The 18,720-nt window shown below is 36.8% G+C and overlaps 1 long non-coding RNA gene across 3 annotated transcripts in view; it reads right to left on the bottom strand.

Annotated features, from left to right (window-relative positions):
* Positions 1 to 18,720, bottom strand: part of LOC139363494 (uncharacterized) — a 588,541-nt gene that overhangs the window by 98,478 nt on the left and 471,343 nt on the right. The window lies entirely within an intron of this gene.

Here is an 18,720-nt window from a genome sequence, read left to right as displayed (position 1 = left end):
AATTAGCCGGGCGCGGTGGTGGGCGCCTGTAGTCCCAGCTACTCGGGAGGCTGAGGCAGGAGAATGGCGTGAACCCGGGAGGCGGAGCTTGCAGTGAGCTGAGATCCGGCCACTGCACTCCAGCCCGGGCAACAGAGCGAGACTCTGTCTCAAAAAAAAACAAAAAACAAAAAACAAATGTGTCTATGAGTCACAAAACAATATGCTCAATAACAATTGCTTATTTAATCTTTTGTCAAAGATTTATTTTCTTAAAGTATGGCATGAATGAGAGAGAGAGAAAGAGAGCACATTTACTACCTCTTTATTACCTTACAATAATCACTTTCCATGAAAAAAGCACTCAAATTTGGAGTCAGAGAGGGAACAACTGAGAAGATTGCCCTTCCTGGAAGCAAAGTTTTGATGTGTTTAATAACAAAGGATCTGTGTCTGCCATGGAACTGAAAATGATCTGAATGTCTATTGCAAGGAATAACTTCTCCACAAGCTTCAGACATTGAAAGTTCTCTATCATGAATCTCTCTCTACCTCTCTCTTAAAAATCTGTCATATATATACATAGTACTATATACTTTCATAAAATAATTTAATAATAAAATAAAATTTAATAGAATAATAGCTATTACTAACATTAAAAATGACTTAGTATAGGCAACATTGACAGATGTTAAACACATACTAGGTGAAAATTAGCTGATGATACATAACGTCATACTTATAAATGAATGCACAGACTTCCCCTCCATTCCTGTGGTCTTGATCATTTTGCTGTAGTTATCTCTTCAAAGCAAGCATTCAACATATCATGGTCCAATTTCCCTTTCTTTCCAGCTCTTTTACTTGCATACCTATTTGAGTGTGTTATTTGAAAATTGCACTGAAAAACTTTGTTCCCTGAAACAGGTTGATTTCATGAATAATAAAAATGACTTGGCTACATTGCCTTAGGATTTAAACTTCCCATAAGGGAACTTATTCTACATTTTTCCCTGTCCACCGGAGTTGAGAGATGGTGGCAACAATATTTGGGGTCTTTTAAGACTCTGGATATTTCTTCAAAAATGATGATGCTTTATTGGTATAACTGGAAAGCCAAAAGTTATGCATAGTGTGGGTTTGAGCAAGCAGTTCTAGGAGTATCTAGTCACACTGTGTCTTTTCTGAGATATCTGGGCTATTTTAGCTTGAAGATGAACTCATAGGCAGTTGCAGTCCAGGTCGGGGTCCTCTACATATTCTTCATCCACACAATGTCTGGGAATGGCCTTCGCAAAACATAGACCTGCCGTTGCTAAAAATGCTCTTCCAGTTTTGCTTATACCTTTCTCTGTCACCTCAACAGGAATTTTCTTGCCCAAATATGAAGCTGTTCGTACTAAGTAGGTATCTGTTGTTAGTGGTTAAGAATATACCCACTTCCAGAATATTGGAGTTAAAGGCATGATTGCTTTACATAATTCATATTTGAGCCTGGGAAAGTTATTTTTTCTTCTCTGAATCTGCTTCTCTGTGTGTAAAACATGAATAAAATATTACCCACTCTATGGGGATTAATGAAAATAAAATGCATTCGACATAGTGAGCACATGCTGGCACGTAGAAAAGTAAAAATTATTAGCTCTAATTGTGACTTGAACTGGATTTCGAGAAAATGTGCTAATAATTGCACTGGCAGAAGTGGATTAGTACTATATTCTCAAATTGGGTTGGGTTCTGTTGTGTACCCACTAACAAGGCCGTAAGATTCTATAAAATGAAGAGGCTAACAAGAAATTTGAAATTCCTCTTTATCCGAAGATCATCACTACTCCACCTTTATTATTTACATATAGTAATAAGGATGTGATTGATTTACTGGGGACTGTTGACTATTTATTAATTGTATGTATAAATCAGGTGTAATATAATTTTCACATTTTCAGCAGTTGAAATGTCATAAGTGCTATTTTTTTCCCTAACTTTTTCACTGTTTCTGACATAAGTGAAATGAAAATTAGGGACTTTAAAGACTAGGATTTACCAAATGGCATCGCAAGACCATACGCATTAGCCTGGGAAGTAATGCCATTCCTTTCATGGTTCTTTGATGTCATGTGGACACACACAAGAATCATTATGACATATAAATTATACATACCATTTTTTTAATTTTAATTTTTTCCATGAAAAGTTTCCACAATATGCTTTGCAATGCTTAATTGGACATTTTAAAGAAATAATTATTTCAGGTTTAATTAATCTTAGCCCTTGTTGGCATATGTTGCATAACTTTTAACTGGAAAGAAACTGCTAGTTCTATGACAGTAGAAACAAGCTAACAAAAGAAACATTAAAACCACCATGAAAGCCTAATACTCACCCCTAATTTTATAAACATATCAAAATAAATGCCTTGGTTTCCTTTAGGATTACTCAGTAACTGAGTTATGCATGTACAGTAGGCCTATCCCCCAGAAGATATCACTGGCTCTGAAGGGAAGCTTCAGACTCTCCTCTCAGAAAGCCAGAACATTGTTTCATAGAATTTAACCTAGTCCTAGAAATCAAACCTTACATAATAATTTTGACTACCACGGTGTTCTTTGACTTCTTAACTATGCTCTCTCTGTTTTCCCTTTGAAAGCTTGTAGAATATTTTATAATTAAAGGAACGAGCAACCTGAAAATACCTTTTTTTCAGCTTGATATTCCATACATGTATGTATAATCTCTGCCTCTGACTCACTGCCTACTTTCTGTGATACTGAGCAGAGAGAATGCCAGGACTGTAGGGAATGTACCAAAACCACTGAGGTCACTTTATAAACAGAGTGTGTTTAAAGGAGGTTTAAAGAGATCCTAGGAAATGTGAGACCCATTGAGGTTCTGCCCAGGGAATAGATACCCCCACCCCCCTCACTTACTAATTCTCTCTTGCCCAATCCATGGAAAAAGATTCAATCAGACAAGTTTCTGAGTTTAAGGTCAATTGGAAATTCTTTTCCTACCTCTTTTCATTTTTTCCAAGCCAAACATTTTACTGGCTCTAATGCAAAAGCATAGAAGTTTATCCTTACTTGCCCTAGAAACCCTGTTATTTTCATTTTAAATAACCAGTTTCTATGCTTGGAACTTTTAACCCACTGAGCGAGGTTTCCCTGGATTTTCTCTCCTCCGATTTGTGTCCATTTGTACTACTTTATAGAAACACAGGGCAATGTGTCCGATTTTGCTTGCCTACATGCAACCAGCCATCATACTCCACCTGTAAGGGTTTCTTTCCAGCGATTGCCCTAGTTTTCACCTCTTCTTTATAGTAGAAGTACTGTAAACACGGTCTATAAAGACAGTCTCAATTCTTTTATCTCCTATTTTCTCTAATCTATTTTGACTAGGTCTTTGTTCCCACAAATTAATTGATACTCAAAAAAGTCACCAATGACTTCTATCTTACAAAATCCCATGGTCATAGGTATAAAATCTAAAACTATAAAATTTCTAGAAGAAACATAGAACAAAAATTTAAACATGTGTTAGTAAGCAAAGATTTCTTAAATGTGACAGCAAAAGCAGAATTTATGAAAGAAAAAATGATATTTTGGGCTTAATCAAACTTAGAAACCTCTGCTCTTTGAAGAACATTAGTAAGAGAATAAAAAGAAAAGCCACAGACTCTGAGAAAATATTTGCAAAGTAGACATCTGATAAAAGACTGGTGGACAGAATACATACAGAATATTCATATCTCACTAATAAGGAAACAACCAATTCAATGAAAAAATAAATGGATAAGTGATGTGAATGGATTATCCACCAAAGAAGATAATAGAGTTGGAAGAAAAGTACGTGAAAAGATGCTCAGTATCATTAGTCATTAGGGAAATGGAAATTAAAACGACAATGATATGCCATCTTTTAGGATAGCTAAAACTAAAAGAAAATAAACCTATATAGCAACTAGAATTCACATATATTGCTGGTAGGAATAAAATATGGTTTAACAACTTTGAAAAGCAGTTTTAACATTGAGTTTTTTTTCGTAAAATTAAACGTGCAATTATCATATGACCCAGGAGCTAAGTATTTACTCCAGTGAAATGAAAACCTATGTTCACACAATAATTTCTATGTGAATATTTATTGTGAATTCATTTGTCACTTTCAAAAACTGAAAAGAATCATCAGCAGGGCAATGAATAAACAAACTGTGGTCCATCTATACAATAGAATGCTACTCATCAGTAAATAGAAAGGAATTACTGATATATGTAATAAGAAGATGAGTTTCAAAGGCTTTATACTAAGTAAAAACAGTCAGATTCAAATAGCCACACACTGAATGATTCCATTTTAGGACATATTGTGAAACTACAGAAGCAAAAACAGATCTGTGGCTAGCTATGGGGAAAGTGTTGGCTACAAAAAGACACAGGGAATTTTGAGTCCTGATAAAAGTTCCATGTCATGATTATGGTGGTGATAACACAACTGTGTATGTTTCTGAAAACTTGCAGAACTGTAAGCCAAAAAGAGTATTTTACTTTATGTAAATTTTACCTTAGTGAAAAAAAAAGGCCGTGGACATTTACCCCATAAACACCTAAGATAACTGATTATCATTCAAAAGTAATCTAGGGGTTAATTCTAAGTCTGCACCTTATCTGACCTTTCAGCAGCATTTGGCAACGTTGATCACTTCCCTTCTTTCATGAATTACCTTTTTAATTCTTTGTTTCATACATAACACACTTTTCATGTTGGCCTTCCACCTTTACTGACTGCTCCTCACAATCTCATTTCCTGACCCTTCCTCCTATTCTTTACCTCTAAATGCCAGAAGGCCTTGGCTCTTTTAGGCAGGGTGGCCAGACCAGGCTTCTTTCAGGAGGGGAAAGTTGAACAAAAATCTAAACAAAGAGGAAACATAACTTTTCCTCTTAGGAATGGTTAATTTGTGGGGTCTAGTGCAAAATGAAAATATGGGGCCCCCAGTTCAAAAATTCTGAATAATTCCAAGATGGCAACAGCACAGCGTCAACCCAGGAGGCCCCTCTGAGTGCAGGACCCTGTGGGACTATGCAGGTCACACACCGGATGCCAGTGAAGCTGGTCCTGCTGCTGCTTCCCAGCACGTTCACTCCTCAGGCCCACGTCAAAGCTGAGCAGTCTCTCACAGGACAATCTCAGTGACTTTGTAGCTGGACTTCTTGCTTCTGTTCTTTTTTCCTTCTAGGAAATTATTCACATAGAAACCAGAGTAGTCTTTTAAAAATATCATTGTGCTCCTCTGCTCAAAACTTTTCAGTGGCTTTCCATCACTTTCCTATAAAATCCCAAGGCTGGCCAAGGCTACCACCCCACCAGATCTGGCCCCACCTGATTTTATCAGCTTGTCTGTTACCACTCTCCCTTTCCACCACTTGCTCCAGCCACTCTGGCTATCGTGTTTCTCTTTAAGTCGGTCCAGTGCCTGTCCACGTCATGGCCTTTACACTTGCTAGCCCATTACTATAGAACACGGCTTTCCCAGTTCTTTGTGAGATATATTCTCTTTGTTTTCAGATTTCTGTTCAACTCTCATTCATATCCTGAAAGAGGTCGTCTGTGTCCACCCTGCCTAAAAGACTTGTCCCTCTCCTACCTGCAATACCTCCTGCCAAGTCTCTTTATGTTCTCTTTCCCTGAGTTTTCACAGAACTCATCTGGAATTCTCTCATACACTACTTTATTATCCATTTTCCCTGCAGACCTGTAACTCCCATGAGAACAGAGGCTTAATCTGGTTTCTTGCTGTATATCTGGTGCATAAGATGTGCCGAGCACACATTAGACTGTCAATACACACACACACACACACACACACACACACACACACACACACACACACACACACACATTTCTCCTCTTTGCTTTGGTACTTGAGCTTTTCTCCTCTTTGCTTTGCTACTTGCTATAAAATTATCCCTGCTCCTTCACTCTTCCATAAGTAAATCAATAGTAGGCTGAACCATATGAAATGGTGACATTGTGAATATGCCATCATTTTGGAACTACAAAATGGCAGTTTCATATGGTTCAAATTAATGATATTGTATAAAAACAAAACAAAAACACATGAATGTGGCAATGACGCACTGATTAAGATAACAAAGGTATTTGATAGGAAAGGGCAAACATCATGATCAGAATATTATTACATATAAATAAAACCTGGGGCCGCCACTGTGATGCCTCTACCTTCCTGTGAAATTTACGAAGCCGGTTGAGAGTGACAGGATGTCTGCTTCCTGAATGATAAGAAGAAATGAATGGATTTCACACTGACAGCTCGTTAATCCACTACCTGGCAACCACAACATTGGAGACCAAGCCTCAGTTTCAAAAATCCGTGTTCTCTCTTGAAGTCTCATTTAAGTAATATCTGTACAATCTATGAATGAAGCCAGACTAGAGACATGTATAAAAATCATAATGGTATTCACTGACAGATATCAGCTCTTTCTCTGCTAATCCAGAGAAAGGGTTTTTTTTTTTTTTTCATTTTTCTTTCCAGCACACCAGCTATTATTAAATTTAAGAAGTGCCAAAAACTAATCTTTTTTTTTCTATTTCTAACAACTGAAATATATAATCCCATGGTATTTGCACATTATACTTAATTGCAAATAGTTATCGACAGCATAAATCTCACATTAGTATGCTAGCTTCAGTGAGATCTGTTTGTACTTCCCACTCTCAATACTATGGATTGTTTAATACTGAATAATCTTTATATTTCAATACTTTCAGCTGCTTTTTACCTTTTTAGGTTTTCTTACCCAAATTTTTTCCCAGCAGCTTTGTAAGTATAATAAATCTATTGGCCTCCAAAGCCCACCTGACTTGAGACGTGATGGAGTTGGCAGGTTCACCAATTGAGTATAAGATTAGATTTCTTTCCTTATTCCTTTTCCGACTTTCTCCCATTGACTAATGTAATTTATATGCATGTGTATTCTTTGAGCATATTGAAACCTGACATTTATGCTTTTGAAAAAATATAGCAATGATCAGGTTTACCTTTCTGATAACTAAATTTATACACATAATCATCAAACATTGCTAGTTCAATCTGTGCTATGCATATTCGTCCCATTAGGAAGATGCGCAAATTTTATTATTACAAGATAATAACAATTATTAGAAGATAGAAAATCAAAATTATTAGAAGATAGAAAATCAATTAAATGAAAAGGAGAGTGACACCTATGCCTATGAAAGCAAGTCAGAGTTTCCTTAAAAAAACAAAAATTATTAGAAGATAGAAAATCAATTAAATGAAAAGGAGAGTGACACCTATGCCTATGAAAGCAAGTCAGAGTTTCCTTATATGAACATAATAAATACCTAAAATTTTATCTCGACAGCTCTTTTTACCAGTTTTGAAAAAAATCCCAGCAAAATAAGTATATTGCTTAAAACTTTCATTATAAAGACATTGATAAAGGCTTACAAAAGTTAAGTATACAGCATATTTTCAAATCTTAACTTATATTAACCTGTTTATGTTTTTATAGAGCATTTTTCTAAGATAGTATGTGTATTAGAGCATGTGTGTGTGTGTGTGTATGTGTAGTGTGTGCTTCAGTAAGAAAAGACAAATGCAAATGTTATCAGTGTAGTCCAAAACAACAATGTCCAATAATAAGGAATAATTAAGATGACTATTGCTGTTGGGAAAAAATAATGCAGACATGGTCATCTTACTTGTTATTTATTATTAGATACTGAAGAATGTTTGACTAAACTTGCAAATGTGGGTACTTTGATGGAGTAGACATTTCAACTCACATTTTTTTTTTTTTTTTTGAGACGGAGTCTCGCTCTGTCGCCCAGGCTAGAGGCAGTGGCTTGATCTCAGCTCACTGCAAGCTCCACCTCCCGGGTTTACGCCATTCTCCTGCCTCAGCCTCCAGAGTAGTTGGGACTACAGGCGCCTGCCACCTCGCCCGGCTAGTCTTTTGTGTTTTTTAGTAGAGACGGGGTTTCACCGTGTTAGCCAGAATGGTCTCGATCTCCTGACCTCGTGATCCGCCCATCTCGGCCTCCCAAAGTGCTGGGATTACAGGCTTGAGCCACCGCGCCCGGCCCAACTCACATTTTTAAAAATCTTTTCAAACTACATTGTTTTTGTTGGATAAAGATGTTCAAAAAACATAGGATGGCTTAGCAAAATAGATGTTAATAGAAATGGTCATAAAAGAAAGAAAAGTACAAAAAATACAGTGCTTTCTGAAGAACCAAATAGATCTTTAGTGAATATTTAATTTGTATTTTGGGATAATCTTTACATGAAACAATGATACTCTTTCACAATCTCCATGTCTAATTATAGTACGTCTACTCAGAGTTTTGAATTTGGCAAATATTTCATATTTTGTTGTAAAGCATGCCTTCATTGATTCTTTTATTTGCTGAGGTTTGGTTCTACTTTTAACAGTAGTTCTCAAGGCTGACTGCATATTAACATCACTTGAGAAGTGTTTACATAAAGCGAATGTTTGCACTCCTACACAGAGCTATTGATTCAGAATATCTGAGGGGTGAGACATGTGAATTAGTATTTGTATTAATAATACACACTTTAATTGAAGTAGAATATGCATACAGAAGAATGCAGCCATCATAAATGTACAGCTTAAGGAATTGTCACAAAGTGAACACACTTGTGTAACCACCACTCAGATTAATAGTATATCATCAGCATCCTAGGAATCCTATTCATTTCCTTTTGCAAGTAGCCATTGGTACACTGTAAAAGTCCCTCAGGGGGTTCTAATGTATAGTCAACAATGAGAACCTTCATATTACATGCTAATTGTCTTGTATGCCAATTTCTCTATTTTGATGGAGTTGTGAAGAAGAGGAAATGGAGCAAACACATACTCTATGTTGGTGGTTCCACAAGCATTATGCTATTTTATCTTTAAAGCAACCATTTAGAATAGTTAGCATTACATTCTTTCATATAAATGAGGAAGCAGAGGCTGAAAGAAATGACATAATTTGTGAAAGTGGTTACCATTGAAATGAGAACACTGGAATGCAAATCCAGGCCAGCTTAGTGGTTAAAAGATCAAACTGGATCAGGCTGACTTAGGTTTGAATACCAGCTCCACCACTTCCTAAATGTGGAACTTCGCGTCAATGAATTCAGTTTTATTATTAATGAAATGGAGATCATAATGCATTCTAACTCATCTAATTGCTATAAGGATTACATGTAAAGGACTTCAGTGCCTCATAACTATTATCATCACTAGCATTAGTCTTATATCTTATATCTGATTCCAGACTTAACTTTTCCCACTGCCTCAAATGGTTTCTTGTAAAAAGTCAAAGTGAAGAAGCCCCATTTGCAACTTCTTGCCATATCTCTTGGTAATTAGTTGACTTAATTTCTTTGAGAACCATCAGAATATTGAGTCATATGGAATGGGAGCCAGAGAAAAAGATGATCACAATGTATACACTAATAAAACTAGTGTGTCCCCAAATTGCAAAAACACAGGAAAAATGGAATACCTATTATGTCCTTGTCAGCTTAACATTTAGGTCCATTGATTTAAATTTAGAAGGACACCATTTGAAGAGATGTCCAGATATTAAAGAAAAACATGTTAAAATGTTAATTATAAATGAAACTTAACATGCTGCTTTATAAGTTTACATTTCTCTCCTTCAATGGAATGTAGATAGAAATATAAAATTATATGTGAGTGTGTATGTATATACACATATCTTTATAAATAGGTAAATTTATAAATAGGTAAGGGAACCAGGTTAATTAAAACAAATCAAGGGGATTTCCTCTCCTTGTCCCCTGGGACTGAGCTAACCAGTCTACAGGAGCTTTAAAAAGTCAAGTGATACTTCGGTGAGGAAAATAACATTATGTCACTGTTGTCCTTTCAGGTTAGCAAACAAAAGCTGGATACCGCAAATTATGTAAGTCTCAGCCAGATACTTTTGCCTTACTAAATTACAATGTTAGGGAATTTCCACTACAGTCCTGGGATGTGCCCTGTGAATACCCTACTTCCTAATTAGACCTGTTACCTCGCTTGACCTACTCTTCCTGCTACTCATGTAATTTTATTTAAAAAAAAAAAAAGAAGAAGGAAAAGAAAAGCAATAAATGAGAGTGATTAATGATCTCGTTGGACATGTATTTACCCTTCTACTTTGTTACGTGGGGAGGCAAAGATTAACAGCTTCCTTTAAGATTTCACCAGCTAGATCAGTATTGCGCTCTAGGAATTTCGTAATTAAAACAATATATTTGTGGAAAGAGTTGTGACTAAGAATCAGCAGAGCTGTTTCACACCTAACTCTGACATTTAAGTCTGTCAAGTCCTCTGGGTTTCGGCTGTCTCCTGTGTAACAATATTTCTGTTACCTCAGTTTCTCTGCATGATTTTACTTTGGAAGGATGAGGATAATATCTAAGAGATGCCACAGGGTTTTGTTTTGATTATTTGTGGTGTTGTTGTTTGCTTGTTTGTCTTTAAAGCTTTAGGTTTATGTCTATGTTAAAACTGGAATTTCCCAGACAAGCAAGGCAGAGAATGGCCAAATAATCACAGACTCATTGTAATCTTACGGTATCAGTACCCTTTAAAGATATCCATTCACATACAGCTATTAGCAAGTTTCAATTCTGATTAAATTCCTCTTAAAAGTAAAATGTAGTCAACTTTTGGGGTCTCAATTTTTTATTATTTTAATCTAATAGATTAAATCCTAGAAAATTGCGTTTTAACATCAAGTATTTACTCTTACGTAATATGTTTTAAATAATATTTATTAAATATAGGCTAAAGTCTTACACAGAGCAATTGACTTTATTGAATAGACGTTTACAAGACTAATGGAAACTTTCTATTTGAATTATTCTATGAGGTTGTCAGAATAGAATCAAATTGTACTAAACATTAAAATATTCCTCTTTCAAAGCCTATGTAATTTTATCTAGTCAGTCTATGCCTCAAGGATGTGATGGAGATATAGGAAATCAGAATGGAGGTATGAAAGTTGTGTGGAAAGGATCCAGTGGTTTTCAAAATGTAAGGTATTAGTATGCGGTTGCTGCTATTTGAGAAGGTTAATTTGACTGATTTCATATAAAATATATAATAATAGATGAATGAAGGTTTTAGCATAATAATAAAGGTTTTAATCCTTTTTAATAAATATACTTTATTGTAGTAACCCTGTTGGGCATATTTTGGACATATTTTAGGATTTAGCCTTGCTTTGCTTTGGTACACTTCAAATACTAAGGTGTCTATCGTCATGTTGAATAAAGGCCAAGTTAATGGTGAGCCATTGGAAAAGCAGATGATTACACCATTCTTTGGAGGTAGGAAATTTGGCATCAACTGTCTAAATCTGTGTTTCACAGAGTTAATTTCATATCATATTAATTCAAACAGGTTTTCTCAACTGTGGCACTATTGATATTTTTGGCTGGATAATTCTCGGTTGTCTGGGGCCTGTCCTGTGCATTTTAGGATATTTAGTATCCTGCTACTAGAGGTCAATAACACCTACCCATTTGTGGCAAGAAAAAAAGACATCCAGACATTGCCAAGTGTCCCCTGGGGGAAAAATTACCTTCAGTTAAGAACCACTTTTCTAATGTTTTATCCCCACTAAATGATTTTATGATGAAATTTATATGACAAATTCAGCAATAATATGACTCTCTCTTAAGGATTCACTTTTAATATTAGAATGTTAAAGATTCTGAGAAGTCTTATTGCAAGGACACCAATTTACTCTGGTCTAATTTGACATTTCCCAAATATTTTGATGACAGGATCATCTATATCTTAGTAATAGCCATTTTAGATTTCTATACCATGTTACAAAACACACTGGAAATTCTGGTAAAATTGAAGGTCTACACAAGCATTTGATTTACTTATAAGAAATAAGAGTTCTTATTAAATGTCTGACTTATTTCTGTACTTTTTTTTTTTTTTTTTTAGAAGGAGTTTCAGTCTTGTCGCACAGGCTGGAGTGAAATGCTGTGGTCTCAGCTCATTGCAACCTCCGCCTCCTGGTTTCAAGTGATTCTCCTGCCTCAGCCTCCCAAGTAGCTGGGATTACAGGTGCCCGTCACGCTGCCCAGCTAATTTTCTATTTTTAGTAAAGATGGGATTTCACCATGTTGGCCAGGCTGGTCTTGAACTCCCGACCTCAGATGATCCACCCACCTCGGCCTCCCAAAGTGCAGGGATTACAGGTGTAAGCCACCATGCCCGGCCTATCTTTAAGTTTTAAAAAATAATTTAACTAATAATAGACATCAACCATAGTAAACTAATAAAATTGTTTTTTAGCCTCATAACATAGTAGTTTACCAAATTACATGGCAGACATTCATCATTTCCTTTTTGAGAGAAAAGTATTAGTAGTATTCTCCCTTTATGAGTCAAAGAAATAGGGTAGGAAGCAGAAATCCAAATCATATTCTCAGGAGTCCACACTTTTGGTTGCCTGCTCACCTGTCATAGTATACTTTATGGAAGTAGCCATCTCAGCATACTGTCACCCCTTTCCCACAGATTCCAGCCATGCAATTAGGATGGGATCACCTTCCCCTGCTGCATCTCCAGGGGCAATTGGCCTCATCCACTCTGCTCAAACCAATTCCATATTCACAATGATTGGCTCAGTGACAAGCGCTTAACCCAGGCCTAAACTGCTCAGTGCTTGGCATTTTGATAACTCTTTCAGGACTGCCCACTTGACCTAAGTTGGTCTGGTCAGATTGAGGCCTAGGACTTCAGTGCAATAGTTGGGGAAAGAAAAGCCCCTTGGTCAGGTCAAGCAAGTGGTCGGATGAGCAGATAGTTAGGTTAGCAGATATGAGACCTGTGACTGCTGCAACCTTTTGCTGCCACATGGAAAGGTCACCTTCATGAGAAACCAAAACATGGAAGAGGATGGAACCAGAGAATTCCAGAGTGAGAGATGTAGCATCCCAATCGAACTGCCTAAAGCCAGATTATTTTCAGTCGTCCAATAGCTCCTTTATTGTTTTGCCCATTTTGTGTTTAGGTTTCTGTCAATTACAATGGAAACCATTCTTAGCAATATACCTGAAAAGGAAATAGTAATAAATGCTATGTCATTTCAGAAGTTAGTTATCACAATAGAAAACAAAATACTTGATTTAAAATTATTTTACAAATTTCAAATGACATTATATTATTATTATAATGCCTAACTTACATCTTCCTAAGCTAGGTCACTGTTAATCACAAACTTTAAAATAGAAGAAAATAATCACATAATATGGTTAGATACGATTAGTAAGGTGACTCCAAAGGAATGCCACAGACAACTAGCTATCTACTTGTCTAGCCAGAGGTACTGGCTAGAAGCAAAAAATAAAAAAAAAGTACATATATCTGGAGAGAATGTAGCTTCCTAAGGACAGAATAGTCAGAGTGAACAAAAAACTTAGTACGTAACACGATAAAATGCTAACAAAAATAAGCTCTCAGTTGCCTTATTTTTGATAAATAAATGAATGCTTCTATTTATTTATTTAATTTATTGTGGAGAAGTTGGAATCAAGGAAATGATTAAAATCAGTCCAAATATTTGTCTAGTTTTTCCATAAATAGATTCTTGCAAGCTTGTTTCTCCTTTTGATTTCATATCTAAGTTCTAGTTCTTGCAAGAGACACCTTTCTATATATTCTTTCAGCTAATCATTATTCCAGTACAACTCACTTTCATCTTCTGAAGTCCAGACACAGTGAAAGTATTGGACAACAAAAAATAACTTCTTGAAAGGCTGTCACGTGATGGTGCCATTCTAAGAAGTGCCCAAGTTATCATTGACTAAATCCAAAGGTGAGTTACTAACTCTTGCCTTGGAGGAGCTATGAAATAATAGTTACTAGAAGCTACAAAAGACACCAAAAGTGGGTTCTGAATGATTCTGAACACATCTTTAATGTTTTAGGAAGAAGCTTTTGTTTACAAGGGGAAAAAACCCCAAGTAAACAGGATCTATTGACACGGCCACCTTCGATTAGAGTCTCCAAGAGAAAGGCATTCCTAGACTCATAATAATCCTAGAGACCTCAACAGCAATACTTTGGGGGTCTTTATTGTACAGTCGGCTGTGTACGATGTGATCCAAATATTCCCCACAGGCCTGCTTTTAATGTCCAATGAAAAAAATAGTTTCCTTACTTTGTACTTTTTTTTTTTTCTACCTAATTGCTCTGCTTACTCATAGTTTCTGTTACCTCATAACTTTGGCAAAGCCCATCATCATCTTTCCAGGCTGATTTCTACAACATTTAACTTTGGTTCCTGCTGCTAAATGACTCAGGCTCTTAGAATTTCCTAGTTCTGATTTTCAGGAGACTCTCACTTGCTGAGCTCATCTTTTGCAAGCCAGGTCATATCACAGTTTTCTCATCAGCTTTTGGATTGGCTGTCTTTGAGTTCAGTGTCTCATTCTTGGTCTAGGTGGGAATCACTAAGGAGGTGAAAACCTGTGCACTAAAATTATTATGAAGCAGTTTTTCCTGGTAAGGAACATATCCATGGTGAACAAGGTGTGAAACATATCTAATAGAGCTTAGCTCTTGCTAATTAGTAAAGCAAACTCCCTACATCCCATTCATCCAATTCAAAAGTTGTCCCCATCTGACACATTCCATCTATCACATGCATTGTAAATACATTGATACCTTAAAAATAGGATGCTTTTGTGTCAACTCCATCTAGTGCCTCCAGAAGAAATGACAAAAGGCCACATCAAAGACTGCTTAATCATATTGGAGTCCACTGGGCAATAGTCAAGACTATTGGTCTGAAGCTAGGCTGTCTGGCTATGAAAGTTGGCTCCAATATACAATATCAGGGAAATTACCTTAACTTCTTTATTCCTCAGTCTCCTAGTCTGTAAAATGGGTATGTTCCTCACCTACCTTTTTAGATTTTTGAGAGGATTAAGTGAATCTAGGTATCTAAAATACTTGGAAGAACATTTGTCACATAGGAAACTAGCTGTTATTTTAAATAGTACCATTAAAGTATATTCAGTTTTTATTTATCTTCTCTTTTCAATCTGTAAATTAAACAACTAAACATTGCTAAACAATTGATATACAATAGTGGGAAATAACTAGAACTCTTATAATAACTAACTGTTGCAAAAGGGAAAAATAGGACAAAACCTTTATTTCTCAGTACCTGATGCCATGTACCATTCACTTGCTCTGGTCCTAAACACATATTTCATTTTCTGGAATAGTTCATTACCCTGTAACATATGGTTCTCATGGCTGGTACTATAATGTCATTGATTTTGAGATGGTAGGATATTTAAAGGGATGAGTAACTTTAAGAGTATTAACTTGCTGCCTAACTTTTTTTTACAGTGAAGGAAGTTGTGATGCTCCCTTTCTCCAGAAAGCACAGATTATAACTTTATTAGCTGCAACATATAGCATGAAATATCAGAATGTCATTCCAGAAGCAAAGCCATTGTAATGGCCTAAATAATTCCAATTACCCCACCAGTTCCACTAGCTTAAGCCCTATTCCTGGTACAAATTTGTTTTATTTGAAGTATTTTTGTTTACTTAAATGTTTACCTAAAGTCTTTTTATAATTAAAACAAATACTCAGTGGCCTTAATAAAAAGAGAGCTGCTCTTAAGAATATATGTGATCCAAATCTGGAATAAGTGTGTTAATGGGAATCAAAGAAGGTCTAGGAGCCAGTTCTTATCCATATCTCTTAGAGTAAAAGAGACTCTGTATCTTAATGTCTTTTTCCCCTGAGTTCGATACATTTTAGCTTTAGATTGCCATATTCTCCACCTTAAAGCCCCTACACAACTTCATAGCTTCTCTCTCTGTGCCTCTTTTTACCTTCAGAAATAACTACTAATCGCTTGATTTTCTCTGTACTTCTCAATTAAAATCCCAGAGAAAGTGAGTGGTACTGGCCTAGCTTATGTCATTATAGTTTCTGTACAGCTAGTACATTGACTACTCTTGGTCAATACCCATTTCTGCCTAATTATTTGTATTTATTATTTTATGCAGGCTCTGTCTTCAGGGGTGGTGAGTAGGGCTATTTCACTTAGAAGCTTATGCATGGGCAGAAAGTGTTTTGTTGTTGTTGTTGTTTTTTGAGATGGACTCTTGCTCTCGTTGCCCAGGCAGGAGTGCGATGGTGCAATCTGGGCTCACTGCAACCTTCACCTCACGGGTTCAAATGATTCTCCTGCCTCGGCCTCCCGAGTAGCTGGGACTACAGGCACCTGCCACCACGCCTGGCTAATTTTTTGTATTTTTAGTAGAGATAGGGTTTCACCATGTTGGCCCGGCTGCTCTCAAACTACTGACTTCAGGTGATCCACCTGCCTCAGCCTCCCAAAGTGCAGGGATTACAGGCTTGAGCCACCATGCCCTGCCAAAAGTGTTTTGAATAATAGGTTAATATAATAGCCTGAGAGAAAAGCACATTTTATTCCTCAGGGCATGATACTGACCAACAGATTTGGAGGACCATAAAGAAAACTTCATTTTCAGTGATGTCAATTTGGTAGCTTGAAATCACCCTAGTGGAAGTATTTTCTCCTTGGGAAACCAGCAAACTCAACAAATCAGGGCTTCCCAACTCTGTGCCCCACCCTCACTCTTTCACTCTATAGCTGGTTCATCCACACACTACTGCCTCTTACGTTTCAATGACATTGGCCATGTACCGACACCTGAGTCTATTGCTGTGGTAGGAGAGTGGATTAAACAGGTTGCCCAGGCCTGAGTAGCTCATTCATTACAGCTTTCCGATACAGCTTTTTCCATACATTTATTACATGTGAGACAAATAAGAATGTACAAACTTTTTAAATTCTTCTCTAGGCTATTAATTCTCACAAAATAAGAATGGCACTCTGAATTTTATTACCATTATTGAATATAATTCAGTATTAATAATAAATAGAGCACTCAATCTCATAATTATTTAGAAATTTCCCCGGCCGGGCGCGGTGGCTCATGTCTGTAGTCCCAACACTTTGGGAGGCCAAGGAGGGCAAATCACGAGGTCAGAAGATCGAGACCATCCTGGCTAACACAGTGAAACCCCGTCTCTACTAAAAATACAAAAAAAAAAAAAAAAAAAAAATTAGCCGGGAATGGTGGCAGGTGCCTGTAGTCCCAGTTACTCGGGAGGCTGACGCAGGAGAATGGCATGAACCCAGGAGGCAGAGCTTGCAGTGAGTCGAGATTGCACCACTGCACTCTAGCATGGGTGACAGAGTGAGACTCTGTCTAAAAAAAAAAAAAAAGAAATAAATAAATTTCCTCAAATGCTCCAAAATTAGGTTGTGTGTGTGTCTGTGTGCATATTTAATGAAAAATCAAATATGATAGCATTCAGCGGTTGTAGCTTATTCATGTCTGTACCTTAAGGCCCTGTTGGTTTGCCCCAAATCATCTGAGCTCCTTTAAACATACTTCGTGTTAAAGTGAGCATAATATGGAGAGACTCAGTGACACTCGCTTATAGATCCCCTACAGATACCTGTGTAATCATCAGAAGGTCAGCCTGACCACAGAAATCATTCCTCCTTAGTAGAATAAAACCTAAATTTAAATAATACAAAACCTTGACATTTTTTAGTTGTCCTAGCTGATGCTAAATGTTGACAAGATTCACAGAAGTTCCAAGGCTTCATATGTGTTACAATCATTTGATTTCTCCTACTTTATGTTTTAACGAAGCATTTAAAGTACATAAAGAAAACAGTTGGCTTTGTCTTAGATTTGCCCCTCATCCAGGGGATTTTTATTTCTAATATATTCCATGTCTTTGGACTCTCCTTCACCAGAAATAAGAATTTGTCCTTTTGAGGTATGGTAGCATCAGACACAGATGGAAATAAAGGTGCAGACAAAAACTTGGTTTTGTTCTACACACCTCACCCTCAACTGCACCCAAACAAGACTTGGATTTCCCCACTCCATTTTTGTATCGTATGTCTCAATAAAAGTGGTAACTATGAAAGCAAAGATAGCCCCGGTGAATTAAAGACATTACCTAGTTGTCCAATGCCAATCCTTCCTCTTTGACTATGTATCAAGACTACTTTATAGGAAAAGTGATGAAGCTATCCACCATAATTATTAATAAAAATGCATCCGCACTAAATAGATTGAAGATCAGAAAATTAAGGGTGCACCCACTCAGGCTGTATTGAGAACAGCTGGCATGGGAATACAGTCACAGTGACCTTGTCACTCTCTCTGCTGAATTGACTTCGGCAGCATTCTTTTCATCCCCATATAGGAAGGAGAAAGCCACCTCCTGCGGATGTAGAGACTTACATGAGGTCTCCTTCCCTTGCTCAAAAGAAAGGTCACGAAAACTGCATACTGATCACATTCTAAACCTTTTTGCCCAGGCCCCAGTGGAAGCCTGGATTAATGAGACTGATAAACTCTGATTTACCCTTTAGGATAGCTCGAGAAAAAGACCCCATGGTGATCATTCAAGGTCAATAGGACAGGCCATCACCAAGCAGCAGCTCTCTTAACTTGTTATTGTTCCAAATGCCTTTGAATCACAATAGGCAATGGCAAATGTGCAAACCTTTCTTTCTTTTCCCTTTCTTGGGTGAGAAGGAGACACTGTCAAAGGTCAAAATTT

The sequence above is a fragment of the Macaca nemestrina genome, chromosome 5, assembly GCF_043159975.1.
Source record: "Macaca nemestrina isolate mMacNem1 chromosome 5, mMacNem.hap1, whole genome shotgun sequence".
Lineage (NCBI taxonomy): Eukaryota > Metazoa > Chordata > Mammalia > Primates > Cercopithecidae > Macaca > Macaca nemestrina.
The sequence above is the reverse complement of the archived record's forward strand: the minus strand, read 5'-3'. Positions and strand labels throughout refer to the sequence as shown.